The sequence below is a fragment of the Suricata suricatta genome, chromosome 5 (assembly GCF_006229205.1).
Source record: "Suricata suricatta isolate VVHF042 chromosome 5, meerkat_22Aug2017_6uvM2_HiC, whole genome shotgun sequence".
NCBI lineage: Eukaryota > Metazoa > Chordata > Mammalia > Carnivora > Herpestidae > Suricata > Suricata suricatta.
Genome location: NC_043704.1, coordinates 148,368,970 through 148,378,594, shown reverse-complemented (window position 1 = coordinate 148,378,594; position 9,625 = coordinate 148,368,970). Strand labels below are relative to the sequence as shown.

General features: G+C 46.5%; 1 pseudogene; it reads left to right on the top strand.

Moving 5' to 3' along the window:
• Positions 1 to 837: 837 nt before the first annotated feature.
• On the top strand, positions 838 to 5,025 carry LOC115291290 (annotated as a pseudogene).
• Positions 5,026 to 9,625: the final 4,600 nt, after the last annotated feature.

Here is a 9,625-nt window from a genome sequence, read left to right as displayed (position 1 = left end):
GGCTCAGACCATGATCTCACATGTGTAGGATTGAGCCCCATGTTAGGCTGTATCCTGACAATGTGGAGCCTGCTTGGGATTCTCTCTCTCCTCTCTCTCTGTCCCCTCCCCTGCTTCTCTCTTTCTCTCTCTCTCTCTCAAAATAAATAAATAAACTAAAAAAAGAAAGTATTGACATTTAAAAAAAATATTTAACCTACAAAGCCTTCCCTTCAATCAGAACAGAGTGTTCTTCTGTGGACATAGCGCATCTCTTATTTACATCCATGGTGTTTTCTACTTTCAGTGCACTTATCTTGCACTTTTTGTTAAATTTATCTTTGTTCTTGTACATGGAATTGTCTCCTCATTTATTTTTTAGATTACTCATTGCCTATATATATATATATATATGTAGGTATATACATATGTATCTGCTGAATGTATTTGTTTGCTCTAATACTTACTTATGGATTCCTCAGAGTATGTCATTTTACAGACATAGTTTTACTTCTTCCTTTGCAATCTGGATGCATTTTATTTCTTTTTCCTACCTTCTCCCCTCCTGCCAAGAACCTCAGATACAACATGAAGGGAAGCGGCCAGAGCAGACATACTTGTCTTGTTTCTGATCTTCTGAAGGGGAAGGCATTCAGTCTTTTACCATGAAGTATGATGTTATGAACATTCTAGAACAAACCTTTATATAGACTGATATCTTCATTTCACTTGAGGAAATACCTAGGTGGAAAACCCCTGGATCGCACGGTAGATATATGTCCAACTTTACGAATCACCATCACTCTGGTTTCCAAAGTGGCCTTTGTATGGAACCATCTCGTAAGTCTCTCTTGCTGCATGTTATCTGCCATCTTGGTAAGCTTTGGAAAACAGGAAGACCCCCAAACTGTGAATTTTTGCTGCTCCTTAACTAGAAGTCCTCCCAGTGAATGCTTCAGCAGTTCTGTGACCTCAAAAAGTTTTCAAGGCACAGTTCAAGCCCATCCCCTCCCAAGTCACTCCGTATCCGTATCCGCTGCACGAGGCGTCTCCAACTCCCCCTCAGTTGTTCCCCCAAGAGGAGCCGACTGGGGCCACAAAACACAGCGCCTGAACCAGGTTCGCTTTATTTGCATGTGATGTTTTCATGGTGAGGTCATCAAAATGCAGAGAAATCCCTCCCTCCAACCAAGGCCACCATGGAGAGGAGGCGGCCCCTGCACATTCCATGGAGATCTCTCTGCTGCCTCGCCGGCCTCCAGCTTGGGTCTCATTGATCTCCTGTGTGATCAAAAGGATGCAAACGTTCCGCAGACTCCTAATGCGATCTTGCACGCGCCCCACACTGTGAACCCTGTGACCCACTTCTGGCACTGACATCAGCATCTTCTTCAAAGCACCTAGACCTCCGTAGGCAGGTGTCATGTCAGGATGTGCGTCCTCTGCTTACCTCACCGGTGAGCCCTCTTTCTTAAAATCTCTCTCTGTGGTTCCTCAGTCAGCTTTCCATAATCATCAAGGTCTCTTTTTCTTTTCTTTTTTTTTTAACATTTTAATTTTTTTTTGAGAGAGAGAGAAAGATCATGAGCAGAGGAAGGGCAGAGAGAGAGAGAGAGAGAGACATACAGAATCGGAAGCAGGCTCCAGGCACTGAGTTGTCAGCACAGAGCCTAACGTGGGGCTTGAACCCACAAACCGCGAGATCGTGACATGAGCCGAAGTCAGTCACTCGACCGACTGAGCCACCCAGGTGCCCCTCCTTTTATTTTCTAAAATGGAAATATTTCTATTGTGCTGGCAGATTATGAAAGTAATGCATGTTTGTTTAAAGAAATAAAGAAGCCTAGAAAGCATAAAGCGAAATTCTTCCTTCTATGAAATGACTAACGTCAACAATAGCTCAATAGATCTGGGGGGAAATTCTTTTTAATGGCTAACATTTTGGAGGTTAAGTTCGGGGTTTATCCTTCCAGATTTTAAAAATGCTGTTAATAGTTCATGCAGAGAGTCAGGTGCTGCCACGGCCTCGGCCCCCGTCTCGCCCCCCGCGGCCGAGGGGCTCTAGGTGGCCTTGTCCTACACTGAAGACGATTTCTACTGCACTGTCAGAAGGTCCACAAAACATCCGTGCAGACCCGGCCTGTCAGCAAGTTTCCTGTACAAAATATTTCCTGACTGCGACGAGAGAAAGCAGAATACATCGTCCCCTCTGTCGAGGAAGTGGGCCTGGAAGAGAGAGAGAGAGAGAGAGAGCTGGTCCCGAACGGGCCATAGACCTTAAATTGTCATGAGGAAGTTTTCCAGTAGCTGCAGCTACTGTGCAAACCAGCTTAAATTCTATCGCATGAGACATCACGACAAATCTTGTAAGAAGTACCAAGATGAATATGGTGTTTCCTCTATCATCTCAAACTTTCACGTCTCTCACAATTCAGCAGGGAGCAATAATAGGAGTGAAACATCTACATCGGATAACAGATAAACTTACCAAGAGAATACAAGTCTTCCAGGCTTCTTGCCTTCAAGTGTCCCTTGTGTCAAGCACCAGATTTTACCAGACAGCGTTTTCTGGATCATTGTCCCAGCAATCCCCCAGTTCAGATAGCTCCTGTGATGTGCCCTACATGTGGGTCTCTTCCTTGGGGAGATCCTAGCCAAATCAGTAGAAATGTCATTAATCATCTAAATCAAAGACATGCTTGATTACGAAGAATCAGTGAATCTTCAGCTAGATGAGGAAACCCAATATCAAACTCCTGTTGAAGAATCTTTTCAGGGGGCGCCTGGGTGGCTCAGTCAGTTAAGTGTCTGACTTCAGCTCAAGTTCCTGTGTTCAAGCCCTGCATCGGGTTCTGTGCTGACAGCTCAGAGCCTGGAGCCTGCTTCAGATTCTGTGTCTCCCTCTCTCTGCCCCTACCCCGCTCATGCTCTGTCTCTTTCTCTCTCTCTGTCTCAAAAAAATAAATAAACTATTAAATTAAAAAAAAAGAATCTTTTCAGGGCACCTGGGTGGCTCATTCAGTTGAACGTCTGACTCTTGATCCAGGCTCCGGCCACAATCCCAGCATCATGGGATCAAGCCCTGAGTTGGGCTCCAAGCTGAGCGTGGAGCATGGCTGGGATTCTCTCTTCTTCTGCCTCTCTCCCCCACTCTCCCTCTCTGGGAAAGAAAAAAAAAAGAATCTTTTCAAGTAAACATCTGAAGGCCCTAGACATCTCAGCATGTTTGTACCTGTGGGTGCCATCTGTCAGAGAAAAACTACATCTACGTGGAGTCACTATTTCAATAACTTGATGTATATATTAATAACGGTAATTCAGTCTAAAAATAAATAAATAAAATAAAAGCTATTAACATATCATGGACATTTCTGCATGATAGCAGGTATGTAGCTGAAAAGCATTCTTTTTAATAGCATCACATTGCATAGTATAGATATCCACCGATTAATTAAATTTTTATTATTAAATATTTATAAAAATATAGAAAAGTATGAGAATAACAGCCTAAACATCCATGTGCCACTTGAGTGAACAAGTTCGACTGCATGTAAACGTTCTCACCAGTTGGCTGTCCGTCTCCTGATTTTTCTTTTGGTGTTATTTGTGTCACACGTGTTTTTATATTCACATAGCTGAATTTTTTAATCTTCTGTTTAAGTCGTCTGAATTTTCAGAAACGCATTGCCAATGTCAAATTATGCAAAATTCTCCTGTTTCCTATGACAACTTTTATTGTTCCAATTTTTACATTTAAATACTTTATCTTTTTTTAACGTTTGCCCATTTTTTTAATGTTTATTTATTTTTGAGAGATAGAGAAAGAGAGAGAGAGACAGAGAGAGAGGCAGAGAGAAGCCCAAGCAGACTTTGCAACTCTCAGCACAGAGCCCTACGCGGGACTTGATACCACAAACCAGAAGATCATGACCTGAGCCAAAATCAACCTCAACCAACTGAGCCACCAAGCGCCCCTAAATAATTTATATTTTGGAAGCTTAATGATGTGATATAAGAATCAAAGCTTAATTTTTCTCCCCCAGAGGGCAGTCTATTTGGTCCATTCCTTTAATAAGAAATTAAATATATCCCACACTTTATTTTCTTTTTTTCTTTCTTTCTTTCTTTTTTTCTTTTCTTTTTTTTTTTTTTTTTTTTGAGAGACAGAGAGAGACAGTGTGAGCAGGGGAGGGTCAGAGAAAGAGAGAGGAAGACACAGAATCCAAAGCAGGCTCCAGGCTCCAAGCTGTCGGCACAGAGCCTGACACAGGGCTCAAACCCACAAACCATGAAATCATGACCTGAGCCAAAGCCGATGCTTAACCGACTGAGCCACCCAGGCACCCCTCTCATTTGATTTTTAATGCCGCCTCTAATATAGGCTAAATTCCCATGTACTTTTTGTTGAGGGAGAGGGACAGAATCCTGAGTGGGGGCTTGCTTGGGATTCTCTCTCTCCTCTCTCTGCCCTTTTCCCCATCTTGTGCTGTATCTCAAAATAAATAAATGAACATTCTTTAAAGTTTATTTATTTTTGAAAGACACAGAGACAAAGCATGAGAAGGGGAGGGGCAGACAGAGAGGGAGACCCAGAATCTGAAACAGGCTCCAGGCTCCATGCTGTCAGCACAGAACCCAATGCAGGGCTCGAACTCACAAACCGCGAGATCATGAGCTGAGCTAAAGCCGGCCACCCAACCGACTGAGCCACCCAGGCGCTCCAAATAAATATTTTTTAAAGTGGGGTTTTCCCAGATCAATGTACAGGAAGGGAAGGAAAAAGGAGATAAAAAGAGAGAGAGAGGCAAACCATAAGAGACTCTTAACAGAGAACAAACTGGGGGTTGCTGGAGGGGTTTTGAGTGGGCGGACGGGCTAAATGGGTGCTGGACGCTCTACCGAGTGAGCCACCCAGACGCCCCTTAATTCATTCTTCTTGCTGTTATCTTATGGTTTCCTAGAGAAGATGAGAATGCAGACTTCTGCAACTATGCTCATAGCAAAAGTCATAATGAAGTAATTTTTGACCCAAAGAACACCTACTGATTTCTGGAAGTAAGAGACAATTCAATCAATCTTTGAACTCGGTCACATAAAGTTTTATTAGAAACACAGTGGGGATTTTGGAGAGAGGACAGCCTAACTTTGTGTAGTGAAATAGAAACTTGAATTGCCAATATAGAGAGCTTAATTAAGAGATAAGGAAATTCACTCATTCATTAGAAAATAATTGAACAAATGCTTTGTGCTAGGCACAAACTGCTGGGCAGTTAGGTGGGGGTTACTGTTGGTGGAGTTAGTCTAATTCATGATGAGAACAGTGTTTTCCCTGAACCTCAGTTTCTTGGGGGTGATAAACCCAACCGTATCGACTTTGCGAAGAAGCTGAATTGAGTTTCGATATATGAAAGCACCTGGTGGATCTTGGCTTTTCTGCAAGGGGAATTTGGAGCCGTTCTAAACGTTTAAGGAGTAAAGTATTGTGAACACAAAAGTGGGTGGAGCTGTGGCTGGTTCACTGGAGGCCAGGAAGTCACTGACCCGTACAGAATATAGGACGCCAGGTGGCTACGGCACAGCCAAGGAGAGAGATGGCCCATGACCATGACAGTAGTGTAAAGGGAGATGCCTCAGGGACAAATTATGGGAGCAAAGGTGCACTGACAAGTGGCAGCATAGGGACCAAAAGTCAGATGGGGTCTCTGGCCAGAAGCTGATGAATAAAGGACATCCCTGATGCAGAGATGATGTCTTCTCATTTCTCCACGCCTGGGGGTACTTTGCATTTGTGCTAGCCCCCTTCCCCTCCCAAAGTCCTCCTTTTAGACAGGGGTTCCTGTAGGCTCTGAGATTGGCATTCAAGGGCTTTAATGGGGCATCGTCTTGGGAACAATGCCTCTAAGGGCATGAAGGAAGCAAGACCAGACAGTAGGAAAGTGAACTACAGCGTAGTTGCAACAGAGGCCCCAGCCAGCCTAGCCGGGAGCTCTGGAATGGGAAAGGCCTGCCGGAGTCCTCCCAGGTTACAGCAAGAGAGCGAGTGTTTACTTCCCCTCAGGAGCCAATCACTGGATAGGAGGTGCTCCAGGGAGGATGGTCCTGAAGGGAGACTGGCTGAGAGCTGCCAGCCAGCCGTGCTCCTGATGGCTGGTGTGGTGAGAGCTTCAGTCCCACATGGGGCGGTGTCTATTATTTGAGAAAGAGAGAGAGAGAGAGATTCAGAGTGTGAGCAGCGGAGGGGCAGAGAGAGAGAGGGAGACACAGAATCCCAAGCAGGCTCCAGACTCTGAGCTGTCAGCACAGAGCTCAATGCAGGGCTCGACCTCACAGACTGTGAGATCATGACCCGAGCTGAAGTCTGATGCTTAACCGACTGAGCCACCAGGCTCCCCTCCTTCCTCCCTTCTGTTCATCAAAATCATGCTCCTTCTACAGGCCTACTTCCACAGTGAACTGTTTGATGAACTTTGAAACTGAATCCATGTCTCCTCCCTCTAAGGTCCCAAAGCATTCGGGGGTCAGATGTGTCCGGCTGGCGTTATAGTTTGTGTTTTCCCTTTATCCGATTATAAAGCTCACCAGTGCAGGCTCCCATTTTTATCCTACTTCTCTCTGTAACCTAGCATCCTGCTTAGCTCAAAGCAGACACCCAACACATCGGGATTAATTGCATCAAACATTCCAAGCTGCTATGAGAGTTTCTCAAGGAAAATCTCCCTAAAGGTCTGAAGAGCCTTTGCCAACGCCCTGTGTCTCCCCTTCTCACTGGAAGAAGGTGAAATGTGCTTGTTCAGCAGAACCTGAGTGTCCCTCGTAGGACAGACACTGACAGGGCGAGTGGCTGCTGTTCTTGTCACTGAGGTGAAATTCACATAATATAAAACTAATCATCTAAAAGCACGAAATTCAGCGGCATTTAGGATGGTGTTCCACACCACCACTCCATTTCTGTTGTTCTGAAACAAACTGCACCTAGTCTGCCCTCCCCGGGCTCCCCGGAAGCTGGACATGTTGCCACCAGGAGGGGCCGCGGTCCAGGGTGCAGAACGGAGAGTTAGACTCACCTTTGTGGGACATGCCACTGGCTTGTTTTTCATGCTTCCGTTCCCAGAACGGGACAGTGTTCCAAGAGGGTCATGTGTGAGTGTCACTAGAGGATCCAAATTCCCCATCCCAAGGGGATACTCCCTGGCTTTGGGACAAGGGAAGGAAGGCCTGAGTGACTGGAGCCAATGGGAGACCCTGAGCTCAGGAGGAGGGATGGCAGCAGGAGGCCGACTGTACCCACCTGTTTACCGTGTGTGGTGTGCGTGGAGCATGGAGGAGCCTAGGGCCGGCGAACCCCCCTTGGCCGGTGGTCTGCCTTCCGGAGCCCCGAAGTCTGTCTCACCGTGGTGAAGCGGGCACCGCTGCAAGCTGTGCCAGGGAATAAGCCTCCTCTTTCTTTCTGGAATGTACTCTGCTTTACAGATGGAAGGAAACTGAGGCTGAGAGGAGAGGGATGTGTTTAGACTCACAGGGGGTCCCAGAGTGAGGATGTGCAGGCCGGCATCACCAGGCCACCAGGCAGACGGAAGTCTCCTAGGGACACCGCCCAGAAGGTGGGCCGCCCTGTGTCCCCGCACTGCCGTCCTTACCCCCATTCGCACTCATCGAGTCTACACGGGGTCGGGGGGGGAGCAGGCCGTGGCTCCTCCCGCTGGACCAGCCGTCCACACCCACAGCCACGCGGTCCACGGCCCCACCAGGACACCCAGCACAAACCGGCTCAGGAGAAGAGGCTCGGCCAGACTATGTACAAGTTTATTTGATCTTTGTCTACAAAGGCAACACCGACTCACCCTCTTTAAAATCACTTTTTTAAAAACACACTTTCTGGAAATGCATCCTTTATAAATGTAGAGCGTGTGATAAGATGTGAACTTACAGAAGCATTTGAACCGATTATTCGGTTGATGGTTTGCAAGACCGGTTTTTGTTTTGCGATGGATTACAGGTCTGTCCCGCCTTGACGAAAGCCTTTCCTGAATTCTAGTTAATTAAGTCTGTGAGTAAGAATAGAGATTTAACTTAATGGTGTCGAACGATTAATGACATGATTAAAATGACTTGTAAGAAATGACTGCGTGAAATTTTGAGTCATCCGAAAGTTAAAAAGGAAGCCAGCACCTTAGCAGAGGATGACATTTTTCACAACTTCATAATTGTTGGGCACTCCTGTTTATGCCACATCGGTAGTAGCTTTTAGTTGATTATTCTTGCCTCCCTTGACAACAGGTGCGTCACTGTCATACTTTATTAGCCCTTGTTATTTTTAGTTTTGGAGGCTCTGTTTGTAAACAAGTAAAAGACTCCAAACCCGTGTATCCACACCTATGTATTATTTGTGAAATTTGAATAATTTCAAAAAATCTGTTTTCATCAAAACAAAATGTGCTCATAAGTACATTAAAATATGTTTGAATTTCCACAAATATGTTTAGATGTTTTAATGCCTTGTATTTCATGTTTGGACATCAGACCTTGCTAATGCCTTCATGTCACATCCTCACACCTAGAATCAGCATCAAAAGTTGGACTTCTGTTAACAAATAATCCTTTAAGATAAAAGAACGGATCCAGGTTCATCACTTCGCTCTCTGTCTCCACATACACTTGGCTCCAGGGAATCTCCCAGGCTTCAGATAGATTATCAGGAAAGCTCTAGAACAGCACTCAAAGTTTTCTCTATTGTCCCACAAAAGCTAGAAAGTAATCAAAGGGCCCATGTTTCATGGCAAGAAGTAGCGATCGATTCCACCATTCAGTCCTCCACAGGTCCCCCTAGAGAACCCCGCCAGTTAGGCAGGAATGAATGGTCCTTCCCTTATAGTATCATGTGTAACCTCATTGAGATGCTCGCCAAAATCCTCCCTCTGCTCACTCAGCCCTGCGGGCAAGCTTGCAGAGAGGGGGTGATGCCGCAGCCCAGGTGAGCCCTTACTGGACGGCACCCATGGATTTCAGGAGGAGGAGCTGACTGTGGGGCAAGAAGCCCACGCTCGGCAGTGGATGAGTGGCGTCTTCCCGCCACGGCTCACGACTCCCACACAGTACAACGTTACATAAGCTCTCCCTGTGGGAAGCTTCACGCCATCCTTTGCCTCTTCGTTGCCTACAGAGCATCGTGGAGATCGTGATCTCCGGTGGACTGCGTGTAGGACGAGCTGGGGGTGTCGGGGGGGTAGATCTGGAGGAGCCGACAGTACTGGCAGGGCAGGAAGGGGCCCCTGCAGGTTTTGAAGAGCTGCACGAGGTACTTGCGGAATTTCTCCCCGAGGAAGAAGTAGATGACGGGATTAAGGCAGCAGTGAACAAAGGCCAGGGTCTCCGTGGCCTGAATGGCATAGTCCAGGTGCCTTTCAAAGGTGCAGTCCTGAAGGACCTCCAACTCAACCAGGGTCTCCAGGAAGAGCACCATGTTGTAAGGTGCCCAGAAGCCCAGGAAGAGGGCCACCACAGCGAAGACCATCCTCACCGCCTTGCTCTTCTTCTCGTTTTTGCAGTGCTGCAGGGTCCTGATGATCATGGAGTAGCAGAACAGCATGGTGCCCAAGGGGATCACCAGCCCCAGGATGTTGATCTCCAGGGAGCTGAGCACCTTCCA